This window comes from Somniosus microcephalus, unplaced genomic scaffold (genome assembly GCF_052327205.1).
Source record: "Somniosus microcephalus isolate GS21.2 unplaced genomic scaffold, FLI_Smic_1.0 unresolved_chr2, whole genome shotgun sequence".
Taxonomy (NCBI): Eukaryota; Metazoa; Chordata; class Chondrichthyes; order Squaliformes; family Somniosidae; genus Somniosus; species Somniosus microcephalus.
This window is the reverse complement of record NW_028225180.1, coordinates 19,432,330-19,442,379: the sequence shown is the minus strand read 5'-3', so window position 1 is coordinate 19,442,379 and position 10,050 is coordinate 19,432,330. Positions and strand designations below refer to the sequence as shown.

At 48.9% G+C, this 10,050-nt stretch overlaps 1 protein-coding gene across 1 annotated transcript in view; it reads right to left on the bottom strand.

Moving 5' to 3' along the window:
- Nucleotides 1-10,050, bottom strand: part of LOC147092229 (lysine-specific demethylase 2A-like) — a 520,639-nt gene that overhangs the window by 275,319 nt on the left and 235,270 nt on the right. The window lies entirely within an intron of this gene.

Genomic DNA, 10,050 nt, shown 5'->3' with positions numbered 1-10,050 from the left:
CATCTTGGTAAAGGAGGCAGCTAGCTTCTGCACGAACCTACATTAAAAAAAATATTTAATCCTTTCATAACGTCATCAGGACGTCCCAAATGAATTAATTGTCAAGTCGCAGCCATTCTGGTTATGCAGGCAAGTCAGCAGCCATTTTTCACACAGCAAGATCCCACCAGCAGAACTGACACAAATCCCCAGTTAATCTGGTTTGCTTCTGGTGGTAATGGAATATTGACCATGACACCGGGGAGAACTCCACCTGAGAGAGCAGACAAGGCCTCGGCACCGCCAACAGTGCGGCACTCCCTCAGTACTGCCCCTCCGACAGTGCGGCGCTCCCTCAGTACTGCCCCTCCGATAGTGCGGCACTCCCTCAGTACTGCCCCTCCGACAGTGCGGCACTCCCTCAGTACTGCCCCTCCGACATTGCGGCACTCCCTCAGTACTGCCCCTCCGACAGTGCGGCGCTCCCTCAGTACTGCCCCTCCGACAGTGCATCACTCCCTCAGTACTGCCCCTCCGACAGTGCAGTGCTCCCTCTGGACTGCCCTCCGACAGTGCAGTGCTCCCTCAGTACTGCCCCTCCGACATTGCGGCACTCCCTCAGTACTGCCCCTCCGACAGTGCTGCCCCCCCTCAGTACTGCCCCTCCGACAGTACGGCGCTCCCTCAGTACTGCCCTTCCGACAGTGAAGTGTTCCCTCAGTACTGCCCCTCTTACAGTGCAGCACTCCCTCAGTGCTGCCCCTTCGACAGTGCAGAGCTTCCTCAGTACTGCCCGTCCGACAGTGCGGCGCTCCCTCAGTACTGCCGTTCTGACAGTGCAGCGCTCCCGCAGTACTGCCCCTCCGACAGTGCAGTGCTTCCTCAGTACTGCCCGTCCGACAGTGCGGCGCTCCCTCAGTACTGCCCCTCCGACAGTGAAGTGTTCCCTCAGTACTGCCCCTCTTACAGTGCAGCACTCCCTCAGTGCTGCCCCTTCGACAGTGCAGAGCTTCCTCAGTACTGCCCGTCCGACAGTGCGGCGCTCCCTCAGTACTGCCGTTCTGACAGTGCAGCGCTCCCGCAGTACTGCCCCTCCGACAGTGCAGCGCTTCCTCAGTACTGCCCGTCCGACAGTGCGGCGCTCCCTCAGTACTGCCGTTCTGACAGTGCAGCGCTCCCGCAGTACTGCCCCTCCGACAGTGCAGCGCTCCTTCAGTACTGCCCCCTCCGACAGTGCGGCGCTCCCTCAGTAGTGCCCCTCCGACAGTGCGGCGCTCCCTCAGTACTGACCCTCCAACAGTGCAGCACTCCCTCAGTACTGCCCCTCCCACAGTGCAGCACTCCCTCAGTACTGCCCCTCCGACAGTGCAGCACTCTCTCAGTACTGCCCCTCCCACAGTGCAGCACTCCCTCAGTACTGCCCCTCCAACAGTGCAGCACTCCCTCAGTACTGACCCTCCGACAGTGCGGCACTCCCTGAGTACTGCCCCTCCGACAGTGCGGCACTCCCTGAGTACTGCCCCTCCAACAGTGCAGGGCTCCCTGAGTACTGCCCCTCCGACAGTGCGGCGCTCCCTCGGTACTGACCCTCCGACAGTGCGGCGCTCCCTCAGTACTGCCCCTCCGACAGTGCGGCGCTCTATCAGTACTGCCCCTCCCGACAGTGCGGCGCTCTATCAGTACTGCCCCTCCGACAGTGCGGCGCTCCCTCAGTACTGCCCCTCCAACAGTGCAGCGCTCCCTCAGTACTGCCCCTCCAACAGTGCAGCGCTCCCTCAGTACTGCCCCTCCAACAGTGCGGCGTTCCCTCAGTACTGACTCTCCGACAGTGCAGCGCTCCCTCAGTACTGACCCTCCGACTGTGCGGCGCTCCCTCAGTACTGCCCCTCCGACAGTGCGGCGTTCCCTCAGTACTGACTCTCCGACAGTGCGGCGCTCCCTCAGTACTGACCCTCCGACAGTGCGGCGCTCCCTCAGTACTGCCCCTCCCACAGTGCAGCCCTTAAGGCCCAGTACCTTAAGTCGGTTAACGAAGTATACGCCAGGTATCTTTTGTCTACCCGCACGCAATTGCCCGAGGAATCCCTGGACGATTTCCTGCAGGACCTTAAGGCTTTGGCTAAGGATTGCAACTACAAGGCTGTCTCTGCCATACTGTATCAGGAAGAGGCCATCCGTGATTCTTTCATATCTGGCCTCCGATCTAATTATATTAGACAGAGACTTCTCGAGAATGACTCGTTAGTTTTAAAAACGGTTGTCGCTACTGCCCGATCGTCAGATGTTGACCAGAAGAATTTAGAAGTGTATGCATCAGTCCACGTGTCTTTCTCAGCCTCGTGTGTTCCGAGTATGGAGGCAGCCATAACACCAATGGAGCCTCCACTCAATCCTACTGTTGCGGCTGTACCCCATGGGTCTAAGTGTTATTTTTGTGGCCAATCTAAACACCCCAGGCAACGATGCCCAGCCAGAGAGGCTACCTGTTTTAAATGTAAGAAACGGGGACATTTTAGTAAAGTGTGTAAGGGTAATCCTGTACCCAATGTCTTTTCTGCTGCCGCCTATCGTTTTACTCTAGCCTCGGCTATGGTTGACCTGACCATACCGTGTTCCTTGTCGAAATCTATGATGGACATCAAGATTAATGGTCGTCCTACTGGGTGTTTGATAGACTGTGGCAGTACTGAAAGTTTTATACACCCCAACCTTGTTAACCCCTGTTCATTGAAGGTGTATCCTACTCGAAGTGAAATCGTGATGGCGTCCAAGTCCCTTACTTCGGAGGTAACTGGATATTGTAAAGTCACATTGACCATTAAGGATACGGAGTATGAGGATTTTAAACTCCTCATATTACCTCAGTTGTGTGTGAACTTAATTCTAGGCTTGGACTTCCAGTGTCAGCATGAGAGCGTTACCCTTAAGTATGGTGGATCTCAGCCTCCATTCACAGTCTGCGGCCTTTCTACTTTAAAAGTAAGTCCGCCTTCTTTGTTCGTGAGCCTTGCTCCTAATTGTAGACCTATAGCGCCTAAGAGTCGACGGTATAGTTTGTATTGATTTCTTTGTGGGTTCAATGACGAGACATTTATGAAAGCGAATGTCTTTTAATCTAAAGCTTGTTCAACTCTTTTAACAGCATTTACAGGAGACATCATGCTAGTGATGCATCTAGAACGAAACAAACTAAACTAAACTGCCTTGCTTGTCTCTGTCACATGCCCTCTGCTGGTCAGGCACAAGCAATCAATACATGCAAACATGCTGGTAAGGCATCATAATCAAACAGGCAAATAACATCACTATTTGCTGATATCATTACATCTCCCTTTCTTAAAACAAAAGTATTTTACTTTTAACTAACAACATCTTTTCTTTGTATTAATCTGCATTTTAACTGTAACACTTAATGAACTTACATTATCATTATCATGATCAAGGTTTTTTAACCTTTGTGTGTTCACATGAAATATGTAAATACACTAGAACTTGAAGAAAGAATAAGATAACATTACTTCCTTCTATAACAATAGTCCTTAAATTTGCTCAATGAGTCTCTCAGGAGGCTTCACGTGTCTTGAGGATTTTCTGATTGATTGTCCTTGAATCTGAGTTGTTGCCTCAGATGATGATTTCTCAGCTGTGTGATCAGGTTGTTCAACAGTATCAATCTTTCGACCTGCTGTGTGATCAGGTTGTTCAACAGTATCAGTCTTTTGACCTGCTGTGGCTGGTCCCATGAGAAGATCCCGACGATTTCTTCTCAGAACAGCACCCTCATCTGTCTGAATGGTGTATGATCTTGGTTGAACTTCACTCAGGACAGTTCCCTTCTGAGTCCATATGTTTGTTTTGTCTTTGAACCTTACTTGGTCACCAGTGTGGAGTTCAGGTAGGTTTTGTGTTCCTCTGTCATAGTAGTACTTTTGCTTTTCTTTCTGTTGCTCTTTGAACTTCCTCACTTTCTCCCCCTCTTTTGTTTTCAGGAGGTTCTCCGGGATGGGTAGGTTTGACCTTAGCCGACGTCCCATAAGGAGTTGGGCTGGTGACATACCACACTCGAGCGGCGTTGTGCGGTATACAAGCATGCTCTGGTAGAAGTCAGTTCCACTGTCTTTTGCCTTGTACATCAGTCTTTTCACTGTGTTTGCGGGCTCTCCTGGGTCAACAGCTCTGGACAACGTGTCTGCTGTATACATCAGCTTACCCGGTGTGTACGCAACATTCAGTTCATCATAGACTGTCTCTCCTTCGCTTTCCACAACGAGGACTCTCTTTACCAGGTTCAGTCTCTCACAGGCTTTTAAACCTAGTATGGCCTGCACATCCTTTGGCACCACGATTAATGCTAGCGTGTGCTCTCTGTCCTTGTGTGTCACTTTGACAATGCATCTTCCTTTCACTGGTATATCAGTACCTGAGTATCCTGTCACTTTCACTTTTATTCCATGTATCTTTGGTCTGGGTCTAATTTTCTTAAAATCAGTCTCTGATATCACATTAACTTGTGCTCCAGTATCCAATTTAAATGGAATGTGTATGTCATTCACTTTTAGTGTCAACATCCAGTCTCTTTTTTCTTTTTTGTTTTCAGACACAACATCTACATAGAACTCCTCTATCTCGCTTTCATCTACTGCATGGACCTTGCTTTTGTTGCGCTTGGTTCTTGCAGCAACGGGCATAATGGTTGTTTTTGTTGCAACTATTGCATTTTTTACCATATGCTGGACACTTTTTTGGTGTATGCTGTGTACCGCATCGACTACATGACTTTCGATTGTCCCTTTCATTTTTGTTCGCTGGCCACGCCTCTTTTTTCACATTGGCGCTCTTTTTGTTAAACGGTTTGTATCCGTTCTTTCTCACTGCATCCACGTTGCAGCTACTGTCACTGAACAGCTCCTTTGCCTGCGACTTCACAGTCTCTGTAGCCTTACACAGTGCTATGGCTTTTCCCAGGTCTAGATCTTGCTCTCTTAGCAGTCTTTCCCTTAGACCATTATCTGGAATACCACACACCAGTCTGTCTTTTATCAGCGAGTCTGTCAGTCCCCCAAATTCACATGTTTTGCTTCGGTTTCTCAGTTCAGTCACATACTGATCAATAGTCTCACCCGTTTTCTGTACACGTGAAAAATCTGTGCCTCTCAAACGTCACGTTACGTTTAGGTATGCAGTAGGCCTCAAACTGTTCCATTATTTTATCTAGCTTCATTTTGTCTCCATCAGCAGCGAATGTGAAGTTATTATACACCTCCAGCGCTTCATCACCCACGACATGTAAGAACAGTGACGATTTCCTTTTATTACTTTTCTCGTCAGCTCCGATTGCCGCTAAATACAACTCTAAACGTTGTTTGAATCTCCTCCAATTTTCAGCCACATTACCTGTCACCTGAAGCTTCACCGGTGGGAGTAAACCTTCCATTTTTCACTTCGTTAGCTATTCTCTAATGGTAAGTAACGATGTTCTCTTTTGGCTTGCTAATATGTGGAGAGCTGATTTAACTTCAGATTTTTCCTCTTCATCTCTTTCAATCACTTCTGACACCATGTATTGATTTCTTTGTGGGTTCAATGACGAGACATTTATGAAAGAGAATGTCTTTTAATCTAAAGCTTGTTCAACTCTTTTAACAGCATTTACAGGAGACATCATGCTAGTGATGCATCTAGAACGAAACTGAAACTAAACTAAACTGCCTTGCTTGTCTCTGTCACATGCCCTCTGCTGGTCAGGCACAAGCAATCAATACATGCAAACATGCTGGTAAGGCATCATAATCAAACAGGCAAATAGCATCACTATTTGCTGATATCATTACATAGTTCAGAAGATAAAACATTTTTAAAAGAGGAAGTGGAAAGGCTTCAACGGGAGGGATTCATCGAACACAGTGGTAGCCCGTGGCGTGCCCAGGTGGTGGTGGTTAAAACTAATGAGAAGAAAAGACTTGTGGTCGATTATAGCCAGACTATAAACTTGTATACCCAATTAGACGCCTATCCTTTGCCTCGTCTTTCTGAGATGGTGAACCAGATAGCTCAGTACCGCGTGTTCTCCACCATTGATTTAAAGTCTGCCTACCATCAACTCCCCATTAAAATGGAAGACCGACCTTATACGGCCTTCGAAGCTAATGGGCGCCTGTACCAATTCCTTAGGGTGCCCTTTGGAGTGACGAATGGGGTATCCGTCTTCCAAAGGGAGATGGATTGTATGGTGGATGAATACACGTTGGAAGCAACATTCCCGTACCTGGACAATGTTACTATCTGTGGGCGCGACCAATGGGAGCATGATCAAAATCTCGCGAAGTTCCTAGAGACTGCAAAGAGGTTAAACCTGACCTACAACGAAAACAAGTGTACCTTCAATACTACACGTTTGTGTATTCTTGGTTGCGTTGTGGAGAATGGGGTAATCGGGCCAGATCCTGAAAGATTACGCCCACTTAAGGAATTACCTTTACCTCACACTGTAAAAGCTTTAAGAAGGTGTCTGGGATTCTTCTCGTACTATGCCCAGTGGGTGGCTAGCTACTCAGATAAAGTCCGACCTCTTATTAAGTCGACGTCTTTTCCGCTATCGGCGGAAGCTCAGGAGGCTTTCCTTAATATCAAACGGGACATTGAGAAGGCAGTGGTATGTGCCGTGGATAAGAAGATCCCTTTTCAAGTGGAAAGTGATGCATCTGATTTTGCGTTGGCAGCAACTCTTAACCAAGCTGGTAGACCAGTAGCTTTCTTCTCTCGTACACTGCAAGGACCAGAAGTTCGACATTCTTCAGTGGAAAAGGAGGCACAGGCGATTATCGAAGCAGTCAGGTATTGGCGACATTATCTCGCTGGCCAACGTTTTACGCTCATTACTGACCAGCGATCTGTGGCCTTTATGTTCAACACTAAGCAGAGAGGCAAGATCAAAAATGGTAAGATTTTAAGATGGCGAATAGAACTGTCAACATATGACTATGATATTCAGTACAGGCCTGGAGTATTTAATGAGCCATCGGATGCTTTGTCACGAGGAGTATGTGCTAGTCTAGGTATAGATAAGCTTCAAAGTCTCCATGACGCACTCTGCCACCCTGGGGTTACCAGAATGAACCACTTCATTAAGTCCCACAATCTACCCTACTCTATTGAGGAGGTCCGGACAATGACCAGAACCTGTCGTGTTTGTGCTGAATGCAAACCCCGCTTCTATAAGCCGTCCGAGCCAGATCATCTTATTAAAGCAACTCGACCATTTGAGCGTTTGAGTCTCGATTTTAAAGGTCCCCTTCCATCGAGCGACCGTAATGTCTATTTTCTTAATATTATAGACGAGTACTCTCGGTTCCCTTTTGTTATCCCCTGTCCGGATGTGACTAGTGCTGTTGTAATTAAATGCCTCTGCCAACTGTTTTCCTTGTTTGGCATGCCTAACTATATACATAGTGATAGGGGTTCTTCCTTTATGAGCGAAGAATTTTTTATTTTTATTTATTGATGGGATGTGGGCGTCGCTGGCTAGGCCTACATTTAGTGCCCATCCCTAATTGCCCTTGAGAAGATGGTGGTGAGCCGCCTTCTTGAACCGCTGCAGTCCATATGGTGTAGGTACACCCACAATGCTGTTAGGAAGGGAGTTCCAGGATTTTGGCCCAGCGACAGTGAAGGAACGGCGATACAGGTCCAAGTCAGGATGGTGTGTGGCTTGGAGGGGAACTTGTAGGTGGTGATGTTCCCATGCGTCTGCTGCCCTTGTCCTTCTAAGTGGTAGAGGTCGCGGGTTTGGAAGGTGCTGTTGAAGGAGTTTTGGCGAGTTGCTGCAGTGCATCTTGTAGATGGTACACACTGCAGCCACAGTGCGCCGGCGGTGGAGGGAGTGAATGTTGAAGGTGGTGGATGGAGTGCCAATCAAGCGGGCTGCTTTATCCTGAATGGCGTCGAGCTTCTTGAGTGTTGTTGGAGCTGCACTCATCCAGGCAAGTGGAGAGTATTCCATCACACTCCTGACTTGTGCCTTGTAGATGGTGGAAAGGCCTTGGGGAGTCAGGAGGTGAGACACTCGCCGCAGAATTCCCAGCCTCTGGCCTGCTCTTGTAGCCACAGTATTTATATGGCTGGTCCAGTTCAGTTTCTGATCAATGGTAACCCCCAGGATGTTGATAGTGGGGGATTCAACGATGGTAATGCCATTGAATGTCAAGGGGAGATGGTTAGAGTCTCGCTTGTTGGAGATGGTCATTGCCTGGCACTTGTGTGGTGCGAATGTTACTTGCCACTTGTCAGCCCAAGTCTGAATGTTGTCCAGGTCTTGCTGCATATGGACACGGACTGCGTCAGTATCTGACGAGTCTCGAATGGTGCTGAACAGTGTGCAATCATCAGCGAACATCCCCACTTCTGACCTTATGATGGAGGGAAGGTCATTGATGAAACAGCTGAAGATGGTTGGGCCTAGGACACTGCCCTGAGGAACTCCTGCAGTGATGTCATGTGATTGAGATGAATGACCTCCAACAACCACAGCCAACTTCCTTTGTGCTAGGTATGATTCCAACCAAGGGAGAGTTTTCCCCTTGATTCCCATTGACTTCAGTTTTGCTAGGGCTCCTTGATGCCACACTCGATCAAATGCTGCCTTGATGTCAAGGGCAGTCACTCTCTCCTCACCTCTTGAGTTCAGCTCTTTTGTCCATGTTTGGACCAAGGCTGTAATGAGGTCAGGAGCTGAGTGGCCCTGGCGGAACCCAAACTGGGCGTCAGTTAGCAGGTTATTGCTGAGTAAATGCCGCTTGATAGCACTGTCGACGACACCTTCCATCACTTTGCTGATGATTGAGGGTAGACTGATGGGACGGTAATTGCTATCGAAAGGGATTGCAACGAGTAGAAGTACCAGCTATAATCCTCGTGGTAATGGGCAGGTCGAGAAAGAAAATGCGACAGTGTGGAAGGCTATCATACTGTCTCTGAAGTCGCGAGGCCTGCCGACCTCTCGCTGGCAGGATGTCCTGCCAGACATACTGCATTCCATAAGGTCTCTTTTGTGTACAGCGACGAATGCCACCCCTCATGAAAGGATGTTTCGTTTTCCAAGAAAAGCTACTAATTGAGTAATGTTACCCACATGGTTGACGACCACGGGCCCTGTGTTGTTGCGCAGACATGTGAGAGGCCACAAGACTGATCCACTGGTGGAGGAAGTACAACTCCTCCATGCTAATCCCCAGTATGCGTACATTCAATATCCGGATGGGCGAGAGGATACGGTCTCTATTAAAGACCTTGCACCTGCTGGAGCTCAAAAAGAGTTCGACTCTGAGAGTAGAGTTTTCAATCGTGGTATTGGACCTTCAGAGACACAAACCCTCAGTGTGGAAAACACTGATGATTCTGGGAATTCGAATGAACCGGAGTTAGTACTCCGGGAGGAGTCTCAGCAAGAGTTACGTCGTTCCCAGAGGACTATCAGACCTCCTGACAGACTGAATCTATAGCAGGGGGTGAATGTGATGAAATAACTCTGTGTTCTGGCATTTGTATTGTCTGTTGTTGTTGTACTTGATAATGTCTGGAATGTTCTACCGGCGTAACAACTAATGCTCCACCCTAACACCGCCCCTCTGCATCCTCTGGATTGGTGTGAGTCTTACTCATAAGGGCTGGGTCGGTGATGAATGATGGTTGCCCTGTGTTGACTTGATGCCATGTTCTTACTTAATAAAAGCCTTTAGTTTTAAGCTTTAACCTCACGGATTCAGGACGTTATTTGGCACATCACTCAGTACTGCCCCTCTTACAGTGCGGCACTCCCTCAGTACTGCCCCTCCGACAGCGCCTCACTCCCTCAGGACTGCCCCTCCGCCAGTGCAGCCCTCCCTCAGTACTGCCCCTCCGACAGTGCTGCGCTCCCTCAGGACTGCCCCTCCGCCAGTGCAGCCCTCCCTCAGTACTGCCCCTCCGACAGTGCGGCGCTCCCTCAGTACTGCCCCTCCGACAGTACAGTATTCCCTCAGTACTGCCCCTCTTACAGTGCAGCACTCCCTCAGTAATGCTCTCCGACAGTGCGGT